The 13,042-nt window shown below is 50.0% G+C and overlaps 1 protein-coding gene across 1 annotated transcript in view; it reads right to left on the bottom strand.

The window, feature by feature from the left end:
• HCK (HCK proto-oncogene, Src family tyrosine kinase) overlaps positions 1-12,670 on the bottom strand; it is a 42,075-nt gene extending 29,405 nt beyond the window's left edge. The window contains exon 1 of the mRNA XM_058685224.1: positions 12,386-12,670. The gene's annotated coding sequence lies outside the window, so the exon portion shown is untranslated. The remainder of the gene's footprint in view (positions 1-12,385) is intronic.
• Between the last annotated feature and the right edge of the window lie 372 nt (positions 12,671-13,042).

Below are 13,042 nucleotides of genomic sequence, written 5' to 3'. Positions count from 1 at the left end.
TGCCCCTCCCCCTCTCATGCCCTGTCTCTCTCAAAAGTAAATAAACATTAAAAAAAGAAAAAAAAAAGAAGTTAAACTGGAGTTCCCATTAGTTCAACTTTTGCACAATAAAATATTATTTTTAAAAAGTGATATGCTGGCAAGAGTCAAATTTGCATAAAACGTGACAGTCCCCCTAAATCAGGAGAACTGTTCTACTCCCTGGTGTGGAATGGCCTCAGACATGTTCTTTTCGTGACCACCAGACCTAGAAATGTAATGTGAGCCATGTATGTAATTTAAAATGTTCTACAGCAAAAAAAAAAAAAAAAAAAAAAAAAAAAAAGTTCTACAGCCATATTTTTCCAAGTAAAAAGAAACAAGTGAATTAATTTTAAGATACATTTATTTTCTCCAATATGTAAAAAATGATTGATTTGTAACCCATATAAAAATGCTCAGTGAGGGGCGCCTGGCTGGCTCAGTCCGTAGAGCATGCAACTCTTGATCTCAGGTTTGTGAGTTCGAACCCCACGTTGGGCCTAGGCTTAAAAATAAAAAGTTAAAAAAAAGTTAAAAATGATCAGTGAGATACTTTATACTTGTTTTTCCCTCTAAGTCTTCCAATCCCAGTGTGTATATTACATGTTCAGCACACCTCCGTTAAGATTTGCCAATGTTTCAGGTGCTCAATAGCCAAGTGGCTGGGCTCAAAGCTAATGTATCAAACAGCGCAGACATAGAACATTTCCATTATCCCAGCACAGCAGAGGCTGGTCCTACATAGATCTGCGTCCCTCAGCGCTTGGCTTAGCACCTCCCTACAGCTCTTGGTTTCTGCTCAAGTTATGGTCTCATGGTTTAGGAGTTCGAGCCACACATTGGGCTCCATGCTGACAGTGTGGTGCCGGCTTGGGAATTCTCTCTCTCTCTTTGCCCCTCCCCTGCTCATGCTCTCTCTCTCTCTCAAGACAGATGAATAAACTTAAAAACAAAAAGATATATAGGGGCACCTGGGTGGCTCAATTGGCTAAGCCTCCAACTTTGGCTCAGGTCATGATCTCACGGTTCATGGGTTCGAGCCCCGCGTTGGGCTCTGTGCTGACAGCTTGGAGCCTGGGGCCTGCAGCCTGCTTTGGATTGTGTGTCTCCCTCTCTCTCTGCCCCTCTCCCGCTCATGCTCTGTGTCTCTCTCCCTCCCTCCCTCTCTCTCTCTCTCCCAAAAATAAATGAACGTTTAAGAAACTAAAAACAAAAACAAAAACAAAAACAAAAAAAGGAATTGTAACCGAATGCCTGGCTACTGTGTGTGATCACAGTGGGGACCAGCAGCAGCAGCACAGAGGAGCTGTTAGAAATACAGACTTTCAAGCCCCATCGCCCAAATCAGAACGTGCACTCCAACAAGGCCCAGATGAATTGCGTGATCATTCTAGCTGAGAAGCAGTGAACATCTCGGCATCCATCCCTCTTCTGATAATAGCACCTGGCTTTTCCTCGAGAAGCCAGCCTTCTCCCACTCAGTGCAAGGTGTTTCAGGAGGCTAACCCCACTCTGGCCTTCAGGGAGTGACAACTTGATACAGGTCTGGCCGATCAGAGAATTCTGTGTCCCCCTGGCAGCCAACGGTGGTCGATTCAGTTATAGGTATGTAAGTTACCCTGACTGAGGCGATCAAAGTTAGCCCTGGGATTTTGCTGGGAAAATTAGGAAAAAGCCACTCTGTTTCTATAAGGATTGCTGATGCAGATGTAGGTGCAGGTGTCGAGGCAGATATAGATGTAGACGTAGGAAACTAAAGTGAGGGACTGTCTTAGTGTGAGGCCGTCACAGAGGACAGCAGAGCCGAGCAATGAAGACAGAGTGATTCCTGAAGACATGTATGAACACCTGAAGCCAGCTGTGCCTGAAGCTTGCCAACCTCAGGATTTTTCCAGTTCGTGAGCAAATAAATTCGCAATTGCCTAAGACAGTTTGAACTGGATTTTTACCGTTGGTACCCCAACAGTCCTCACTGCTTCTTACATATCCCTGTGCCATGATCTGGACCGAATGAACCAGAGTCTCTGGGGATGAGGGCCCGGAATCTGCATTGCTAACAATTCTTCAGGAGATTCTTATCCACACTAAGATGTGAGATCCACCAGTGTAGTAGAGTGAGGGCTGAACCTGGGGTGAGAATGCTCGGGTTTGGATCCCGGTTTTGCCCCTGACCCTATGTGACCTCAGGTAAGTCACTTCCCCTGAACTTCATTTCCTGCTCTGTGAAATAGGAGGCTCTTGCTTCTCAGGTTTGGCCTGACATCCTGTGTGACAGGGAGGTGAAAGGCTTTTGAAAACCTCTGTACACATGATTCTTGTCTAATTGTGGTTCAAAACCAGGCTCTGAGAGCAGAAGTGGCCTGCCTGGCCCCAGACCAGTTGAGAACTGCTGACCCCTGACAAAGGCACGTCCTCAGGTCACTGCCCAAATCCTGGAAACTGAAACTCGCTCCTTCCCCATTCAGCTTCTGTTGGCCCTACGTGGGAGGGATATGAGAAAGGTCAGCTTGCTTGCCCTGGGACCTTCCCACGGTCACTCCATGTAGGCCATGGAGCCTTAGAGACTCCTCCTGCGTGCTCAGAGTGAAGCCCAAGGAGAGAGGCCAATGCACTGCCTGGGCATCCTGTGGAGTGGGAGGGAGACTGTTTTCAAGGAGTTTTTAGGGTCAAGCAGAGGCCTGTCAGGGCTGGGGCCGAGGAGCCCTGGATTCTGGTTTCGCCTCTACCACAAGCTCACCGTGTGAGCTCAGGCAAGCCCCAAATTCTCTGGGCCTCAGTTTCTCCAAATATGAAGCGAGGTGTTGGATAAGTTGTCTGAAGGGGACAGCTATAGTTCTTTCCTACATAGTCTCTGCTCCCCCTTTTTCTGAGAACAGCTCCCCAGTCTTCCTTTTGTCACCACCTCTCCCGCATTCTCATTTCGTGCATCGGGGTAGGGCTGACTTCAGCCTCTGGCTGAAGTCTGACCAAGTCTGGCCAATCGGAATTGCAGTAACAGAAGCAGAGCTGGATGTGTGACCCAGTCCTGGACAAGGAGAGTCATCCATTGGCCTTTGACTGGAAGAGAGTTGCAAAGCAGAGCCCAGAAATGGAGGAATGCAGATTCCCAGGCCCTTGAATCCAGCCCTTCCTAAAGTGGAAGTGTTTGCGGACTTTCTAACAATATCCCTCTTCTGCTTGAGCCAGTTTAAGTTGGATTTCTGCCCCCCCCCCCCCCCCCCCCGTTAAACCTCAAAGAGTGCCACCTCATGCAGAGGAAATTCTTACAAGGGATTGCAATTCATACTTCAGTGTAAATGGCTTAGGGCAAAGACTTCGTAGACAGCAGGTATTGATGGATGAGAAGAGGGTACTAGACCCATTAGGATAGGTGAGGATGTATGCAATATGGACCCCAAGCAGCTGATGGCATTGACACCACGCCTAGGAAGTGCCTGGCATGTATGAGGACCTCCATATGTATTTGTGGACTAAATATACTGTGTTCAACCTTCTACAGGCCTGACCATACTTGGCTGAAGTCAGCAGTACCAGAATTAAGAGCCCATTTTGCAGACAGGGAAATGGAGATCCATGGCACAGAGATTCCTCAGGGGGTCACTGGCAGGTAGAATGAGAACACAGCTCTCTTGCCTCTCATCCTCGGGAGGGGGGGTGGGGGGGGGAGTGGGCAGCCCCAGAGGCTGCAGTGGGGAACTGCAGGGTGAGAGCGAGGAACCCCAACAGGAAGTTCAGGAAGGCAGACCTCAAGGGGCCCAGGGCTCAAGACTGTTCACTAGAGGAACTTTCCCTTCTCGGAACAGCTCAGCCATGGAGGTGGGGAAAAAGCCCTCCCCCATCAGGGACAATTTCCTAAAGAGTTTGCAGGGGTGCAGAGCCCTGCAGAGCCCTCTCCTCTGGTTCCCTGACGATCTTCTCAATGAACCACCCAAAGTGACTGTTATCCCTAATAGACGTGCGGGGGTCACCCCAACTCCTCATCTCTCCCCTTTCCTGACCCCCAGCTTCTTACTGATCAAAGAGCTCAAAACTTGGACTCTTCAAAAGGAAGGAGTCAGAGAGACCTCTGTTACACAGGCAGAACAGCAGCCCAGGAGAGGGCAAGTGTTGTGCCCACGTTTACACAACAGCGAGTGACAGAGCAACACGCTGAAGAGGAATTCAAGGCCTCTGGTCATCTGCCCGACTCGCCCAGAGGCCTGGCCCTGAGGTGCATTTGTCCCACCTGTTTGTTCCAAACATGTACTAGATTCCTAGCATGGTCATTGCTACCTCTGGATCACCTGTTAAAGTCTGGAATGCCAGGGCAATTGTGACCCTCCTTGGAATACTTTTATCTCTAAGGTAAGCAGGGGGCAGGCAAGTTTGGAAAATATGGGATGGGATTGGGAGTCACAAAGAGCTAACTTTGAATACCAATCCTGCCTCTTAGAGACAAGCAAACCTTTTCATTTATTCATTTATCTATCTATCTATTCATCTATCACCTATCTATTTTTAAACGTTTATTTATTTATTTTTGAGAGAGAGAGAGAGAGAGAGAGAGAATCCCAAGCAGGTTCTGCATTGTCAGCATGGAGCCCATCATGAGGATTGATCCCATGAGTTGTGAGATCATGACCTGAGCCAAAAATCAAGAGTCGAACACTTAGCCACTTGAGCCACCCAGGCACCCCAGTTTATTTCTTTTTTAAAGTTTATTTGTTTTGGGGGGGGGGGCAGAGAGAGGGAGAGAGAGAATCTCAAGCACGCTCTGCACTGTCAGTGCAGAGCCTCATGTGGGGCTTGAACCCATAAACTGTGAGATCATGGTTTAGGCCAAAATCAAGAGTTAGACACTTAACAGACTGAGCCACCCAGGCGCCCCAAGCAAGGCTTTTAAACTGTAAATCAGGTCATATCCCTCCTCTGCTCAACAACTCCTGGGCTCCCATCTCACTTGGAATAAAAGCCAAGTCCCCTCTATGGCTGCCAAGGCTCCATGATCTGGGCTCTCCCCAACCTTGAGGTCCTGTCATCCTCCCTTGATGTTTCCTTTCCAGCCACACTAGCCTCTTGCTGTCCCTCAATTCACCAACCACGCTTCCACCTTGGGGCCATCACACATGCTACTTTCCGGAATGTCCTTCCCCCGGAAAGCCTCTTTCATGCCACCCAAGTCTCTTTGCAGACCTCTCTGTCTCAGAGAGGCCTTCCCTCACCACCCTGGCTAAGAATGGGAACACCCGCCCCCAACTCCCATCACTTTCTAGCCCTTCCCAGCCGAATTCTTCATGGCTTTGACCACCAGCTGATGTGGCGGCCATGAAGATGAGCCTCCTAGATCTCTGACTGCAGACAGTGGCATTGACCAATGGCCCCAGCTGCTGTGCTTTGAAGTGCATCATCACTGTTGCCATGGGCTGTTCCCGGCCAATGATGGAGTGTGGCAGGGATACTGAGGCAGGCCGTGCCAGGGGGGCATATGACAGGGGGCTTTGGCTAAGGGGTCCAGGCAGCCTTGCCAAGCCTTCCTTGGAACTGCACTGTAGTCTAAGATATTTCCGCCTCTCCTTCCCTTCTTCTTGCTTTCCTTTCCTCCCTCCTTCCCTTTCTTCTTCATTTGGAGTCAAACATGCCTTGCTGTGTGCTGGCTGGCTTTCCCAGCCTTTTCTTGCAGGGCGCCTGGGTGGCTCAGTCGGTTGAGCATCCGACTTCAGCTCAGGTCATGATCTCCAAGTTCATGGGTTTGAGTCCCATGTCGGGCTCTGTGCTGACAGCTGAGAGCCTGGACCCTGCTTCAGATTCGGTCTCCCTCTCTCTCTGTCCCTCCCCAACTCACACACTCTCTCTCTCTCTCTCCAAAATAAATAAACATTTAAAAATTTTTTCTTGCATATTTAATCTCTGAAGTGACAGTCTGCTTCTCACCTAATGCACTAATATATTACCTAGGGATTTGTTTATAATCTGTCTCCCATAGGATGTAAGACACATGAGAACAGTGATTCTTTTGTGCCTTGCTGTATCCCAGTATAAAATGAGAATGCAGTAGGTGCTCAATAAATTCTTGAACAAGTGAATTAAGTCTCCTTCAGCTTCCTGGGAGCCCCAGCTTTCCCCATCAAAACGAGTTACATATGCAGGTTTAAACTGGAAAGGGATATCCGTGTTTGTTCCTCTCTGCTTAGAGAAGAACAACATCTCTCCCTGACTGTGACTGACTGGAGTCTGCCCCCTTCACCCAGGACATGGTGGCCAGTTTGCCCCCAGGGATGGGGAGAGCTTTTCACCCTAGCTTCTCATCATGCTCCAAGGTCAACTGCCCCCAAATCTTCCCCCCGACCCCAGAGGGAAACCTTGAAGCTGCCATAATGCCTGCTCTGACCATGTTACAGTTGCTTTTTTATAGTTGACAGAATCTCAGTTTCTTTTCTGTTTTGGAGGGTATTTTGTTTTTTAAATTGCCTTTCATCACCTGGTAAACAGTACCTCGTCCTTATACATAACATTGCAGATAAATCTAAGATGCCATTGGATTACTCCCTTTGCAGGCTCTCCGTGGCCACTCCTTTCCCCTCAGGTAGCCTCTGCCTCTGTGTTTACACCTATGCGTATTGACGCACGTGAACCTGTCCATGCACATCCCATCACCTTGCCTGTTACCGTTTCAGAACACTCCTGCTGGCAGCACCTGTGTTTCTTCGCCTGAGAGATTTCTCTGTGGCCATCGGTGTCTGCTCAGCCCGTGAGCTTGGCAAGTGGGAGTGTTAGAGAGACATCCCCCCACCCCCCGCCCCGGGAGCAGCCTTCAACCAGTGACTGATAGGAGCAGGTGCATAAATACCCCAGCTCCCTCACCTCTTGAACACGTTCACCAGCTCTCAGAGCTCGAGGGCTCCCTGCCCTCCAGGTGTCCACAGTAGTGACTGGTGCGATAACACACTTTTATTGGCTGCCTCCTCTTCTGTCTCACTTCCCCACTCTCCTACCAGAGCTTTCTGGGACCCTCTCCCAAAGAGACTAAATAATAAATGCATATGAGATTTTTTCTAAGGTCTGTTTCTAAGGAAACTCAAACTGAGACCTATGTCCATGGAAACTACGGAGTATCGTTTTTTTGCGTGTTGACCTCAAAGGATTTGTACTACGTGAACTGACCTCAAAAGGTTTGTACTACGTCAATTTGTGTACTGTGGAGTATTGTTTTTTTGTGTGTTGACCTCAAAGGATTTGTGCTTCGTGAATTTGTGAGGCTGTATCCTCCTTATCCCCATTTCTCAGATGAGGAAACTGAGACTCAGAGAGTGAGCGGCTTGGCTGAATGCACCACAACTTATCTGAGGCACCGTCGGCACCCAAACTCAGGTCTCCCACGCCCGATCTCCGGTTCTTCATTTCTCTGGCAGAGATGAGGGAAAGTCTGCTATTCGCTTGGCTGCACCTACGTCTCCCAGGCCAGAGGATTTCAGGGTGATGGTGAGAGCTTGGGCTGTCTTAGGGCAGTATTAGGAATGCAGGCCCTACTCGGTGCCATCCGGCGGGTGCAGTGACACGCAGAGGGTGCAGCCTGTGTGGCCACAGGCACCAGCCAGGAACAAGGGCACACTTTCCATTTAAGGAAACTGGACAAACGGAGCAGGGCAGGGGTTGTTTAGAAAGGTGGAGGCTAAGAGACATGGTAGCACTAATGTTCTGTGTAACTTTGGGAAAGCTACTTACCCTCTCTGGACCTGATATTCCTTTTCGGTGAAAAGGAAAGCATTGTCATGATAGGGAGGCAGGACTTGAAAACTAAAACGGCTACAGGGGCCCACAGGGACACCCACAGGAGGAAAGTGATCCAAGAAAGGGTGGTGCAAGCCGACAGCTCAGGGTTAGTCTACAGGGCGGCCCCCACACTGCTTCACCGATGCTGCCGTGAGTGAATAGCAGATGGGCATGGGAGACGGAATTTCTAGTCTCGCTATGGCCAACTCTGCCAGTTTTTCACAAGACAGAAACCCAGATTTGTGTGAGTTCTCTTGACTTTAAATTTTTTTTTTTCAACGTTTTTTATTTTATTTTTGGGACAGAGAGAGACAGAGCATGAACGGGGGAGGGGCAGAGAGAGAGGGAGACACAGAATCGGAAACAGGCTCCAGGCTCCGGGCCATCAGCCCAGAGCCTGACGCGGGGCTCGAACTCACGGACCGCAAGATCGTGACCTGGCTGAAGTTGGACGCTTAACCGACTGCGCCACCCAGGCGCCCCAAGTTCTCTTGACTTTAAAACTTGGCGACTAATTAGGCGCGCTTGGGTGTCTCAGTCCATTAAGCAGCAGACTTCGGCTCAGGTCATGATCTCAAGGTTCATGAGTTCAAGCCCCGCCTCGGGCTCTGTGCTGACAGCTCGGAGCCTGGAGCCTGCTTCAGATTCTGTGTCTCCCTCTCTCTCTGCCCCTCCCCTACACCTCTCTCTCTCTTTCTAATAAATAAACATTTAAAAAAAAAGTTGGCAGCTAATTATAAAGAATCACTATGTGGGGCCAACTAAAATACACCTATATGCTGAAATATCTCAGGCAAGAGAGGGGAGAGGTTGTTCAACATTCCTACAATGTTTCTGAGGCCCTACCATGTGCCAGGCACTTAGTATGTGTTAGCGGCAGAGTGGTTTAGGAGCCTTTACTTTCTAGAAGCGTTTAAAGTGTGCAAGGCCTGGAAGATCCCTTGAATGCAGGTAATTTTCTCCTCACCCTCACGGGAAAGGGCCCCCAGCAAGCAGCCTGGTTGGGGTGAGATTAAGATTCCCACACGCCCTAGGGTGGCTATAATAACCGTAATGTTTTAAAAAGGAAAATAGCAAGTGTTGGCAAGGATGTGGGGAAATTGGAACCCTTCTACATGGCTGACAGGAGTGCAAAGCGGTGGAAAACAATCTGGCAATTCCTCAAAATGTTAAACATGGAATTACCACAGGACACAGCCACTCCACTCCTAGGTATATACCCAAGAAATCGAAAACAGGAGCTCAAGCAAATACACTAGGTGAATATTCACGACAGTCAAAAGGCTGAGACAACCCAAATTTCCATCTACAGATGAATGGATAAGCAAATCGCGGCATATACATACAATGAAATATTATTCAGCTATAAAGAAAACCGAAATACGAATACATGCCTCAAGTTGGGTGAACCTTGAAAACATTATCTTAGGTGGAAGATGCCAGAATAAATTAATCCAAAAATACAAAAAGCAGGCTGGTGGTGGCCAAGGGCCGGGGGGTGGGGGGTGGGGCAGAAAGAAGAATGGGTATGACTGCTTTCATGGGTACAGGGCTTCCTTCTGGGGAGATGATGATACTTGGGGACTATACAGAGGTGGCAGTTACACAACACGGTGAATGGACTAAATGCCACTCAAATGTTAGTTTTCAGATGGTTAATTTTGTAATGCTATGTGAATTTCGACTCAAAATTAAAAAATTACAAACTACAGGGTGCCTGGGTGGCTCAGTGGGTTACGTGTCCAATTTCAGCTCAGGTCATGATTTTACGGTTGGTGGGCTTGAGCCCCGCATCAGGGCTTCCTGCTGTCAACATGGAGCCCTCGTCAGATCTTCTGTCTGTCTCTCTCTCTCTCTCTGCCCCTCACCCACTTGCTCACTCTCTCTTGAAAAGAAATGAACAGTTAAAAAAATGGCAGAGGCGCCTGGGTGGCTCTGTCGGTTAAGCATCCCACTTCAGCTCAGGTCATGATCTCATGGTCCGTGGGTTTGTGGGTTTGAGCCCCGTGTCGGGCTCTGTGTGGACCCCTTGCTTGGAGCCTGGAGCCTGCTTCGGATTCTGTGTCTCCCTCTCTCCCCACCCCTCCCCCGCTCATGCTCTGTCTCTCTGTCTCTCAAAAATAAATAAACATTTTTTAAAAATGGCAAACTACCTAACAGTGCTCTCCTAGGACGGTTAAGCAAATTAAAGTGCATCCAAACAGTAGAATGATATGCGACCATCAAAAATCCAAGGATATTTTGGAGGGCCTGGCCGAAGGAGCATGTGGCTCTTGACCTCAGGGTCATCAGTTCAAGCCCCATGTTGGGTGTAGAGATGACTTAAACAAATAAATAAATAAGTAAACTGAGAAAAATAAAATGACAATTTAAAAAATCCAAGGCTGTCTTAATGACATAGGAAAATGTTTACAATGTAGTGCGAAGCAAATCACTAGGATGGAAATTGTATACGCAGCAGTTTACTGATTATGTTAAATAAAAAGGGCACAGAAAAGAAGACTACGCAAAAACAAACTATTTGTTATCCAAAAACTTTTTTTTTTTTTTAAAGGAGCCGTGATTCCATGGTTTGAGTTTCTACCAAGTGTCGGGCAGATGAAGAGCTTTGCCCTCCTGCTGGAGAACAGGAGACATGGAACAGCGAGCGGCCCTGGGAGGTCAGCAGACCCAGACTCTGCTCTTGTCCCTGACCCAGACTCCTCAGGACCCTTCCCGGCTTTAGTCCACCTCATACACAAGAGGACTTGTGGCCCCTCTCTCCATATTCCCCAAGAAACACCTGCACCCCACACCTCCAAAGCCATCCATCCAGGATGGTCCCAGCAGAATGGTTTGTTGTAGTAAACACCTGTTCCACACCTGAATGTTTAGCAGCAGGGGAATGGGTACTAAGGTAGGGAGGTCAGTACCTGCTGGGACACTCCACTTAGAAGGAATGAACTAGGCCTCCCTCTGTTTCTCATCCTGGCTAGACCCTGACACCTTAATGATGAGAAGGCAGGGACAAAGGGTATTGTAGAGGAATCACAGCTGGATAGCATTTTTGGAGATCTTCAATACACAGAAAACAATTCTATGTATAATTTGTGCATCCATCTCTATGCAATACATTCATGAAAGCACAGACCGGGAAGGATTATACTTCATGGCAATGGTTGCCTCTGGGAAGGGAGAAAACAGGACTGAGAGCGATACAAGGTGGAAAGGCTTCCATTTTATCATTACTTTTAATAACTTTATTTTTTGAAAATCAGAAGCAAAAACATGACAAAATGCTAACATTTGTTAATTCTGGGTGGTGGGGTTCCTGGGATATTTGGTATAGGGTCTTCTTCACTTTTCTTTATTTTAACCTTCCCTCCTCCCCTCCTAAGGAAAACAAAACAAAAGGATAGTGAAGAGAAAGCCATGGGTAAAGGGAGCAATATCTATTGAGGCCTTTCTCTGTGCTGGCCGAAGACTAACGTGGTGGCTTTCAAAGTGTGGTTCCTGGACCACCAGCAGCATTACTCCAGAATGTAAATTCTCAGACTCCCAGGCCAGACCTACTGAATCAGAAACCCTGGGATCGGGACCCAGAAATCTGTGTCTTAACAAAACCTTCCAGGTGGTTCCGGGGTACTGCTGAAGTTTGCGAGGCACTGGGCTAGACCATAATGTAGCTATGACAACAGTTAACGTGTATTAAGCATGCATACCTGTCAGGTGGTGTCCTAAGAGCTTAACTTACTCTAACCTTCAAAACAACCCTGTTGAGGGAGCCATTATCATTATTATCCCTAGCCGACAGGTGTAAAAACGGAGGCACAGGAAGGCAAAATCCCTTGCTCAAGGTCAACAGGCAGCTTGCTCCCGGAAACCCCCTTCCCCTTACACCACACTAAACATGACTTCACATACTCCAGCTCCCTGTGGCCTTGGGAAAACAACAGCCCCACCTAACAGATGAGGAAACTGGAATTTGGAGAAAGAGAGCGACTTGCCCAAGGTGTCACAAGGAGGAAAGCGACCGGCAGCCACCCTGCGGTCTGTCCAGGAGGTTTTGAGGTTCGACCTAGACCTGCTGGGGATCAGGGCCCAGCGCGGGAGGAGGAGGGAGCACAGCCGGCCCAGCTGCAGCCCCGCCCGGGTGTGGTTCGCACGTCACGCCTACGGCCAGCTGGCCCCTTCCCCACGAAGGTCGCCAACCCGGCTGCCAACCTGCCGTGACTCGTCACCCACCCCCACCAGGAACCGTAAGGGCCTTCCCCTCCGGGTCTCCGCGAAGCCCCATCCCTTCCTTCTCGTTTTTCTTGTCTTTTACAGAAGGGGAACCTGGACGGCCCAGAAAAGTGGAGGCTGGAACAAAGTCACTCGGTGGCCAGAGCTCCCCTCCCCTCGAGCTTTTCCAGGTTCGCAGGGCAATCCCGCCCCTCATCTGCCCCACTCCCCGCTCCGTGGGCCCCTCATCCCACGGCCCGTCCGCCGCTTCCCCGACGGCACCTTCCCGCTGCGCACCCCAGCCCACCCTGTGCAGCCCCAGCCCCCCACCCCCCTCCCTCCGCAACAGCCGAAGACCCTCAGGCCGCGCTCACCCTCAGGCTGCCCCGCTTCCCCCGTCCGCCGCACTCACCTGGGCTCCCGCTCCTCGTCCTGCGGGCAGCCCGGATCCTCGCAGCTCGAGCCCCCCCCCAGCTCAGCAGCCCCCGGCGTCCCGGGGCGCCCGTTCCCTAAGGGAGACGGGCCGACTTTCGAGCGGCAAGGATGACGCCCTGAGGGGCCTCGGCGGGCGCCGCGGGGCTTCTCCGGCTCCCCTGGCGCAGAACTGCCCGCGTCCTCTCCCGCTCGCCTCTGGGCCCCGGCGGTGCGCCAGGGCAGGGACCAGCAACGCCGTGGCACTCACAGGCCATCTGGGCTCCTTAGCCGCGCCCTGAGCGATGCTAGCCCCGCCCCCAAGTATCCTAGCCCCGCCCCTGAAGACTCCAAACCCACCGCAGGGACTCTAATCCCAGGCCCCACCTCCCAGCATCCTAATCCCGTCGCCCATCCCAGGTTTCTAAACCTGCCCCTAAGGATCCTAACCCGCTCCCTAAAGGATAATAAGCCCGCCCGTAAGAACTTTAACCAGTCCCACAAAGATCCTAACCCCACCCCCTCCAACACCTCCCCCAATGCATTGTAATCCCCGCCTCCCCAAACCTAACGCGGTTCCCAAGGGATTTAACCCCACCCCAGGAAGCCTAACCTGTCTTCAAGAACCGCAATACCCTCTCTTCCTCCCAAAATCCCA

Source organism: Neofelis nebulosa, chromosome 9 (assembly GCF_028018385.1).
Source record: "Neofelis nebulosa isolate mNeoNeb1 chromosome 9, mNeoNeb1.pri, whole genome shotgun sequence".
NCBI classification, from domain to species: domain Eukaryota; kingdom Metazoa; phylum Chordata; class Mammalia; order Carnivora; family Felidae; genus Neofelis; species Neofelis nebulosa.
This window is presented reverse-complemented; position numbering and strand designations above follow the sequence as displayed.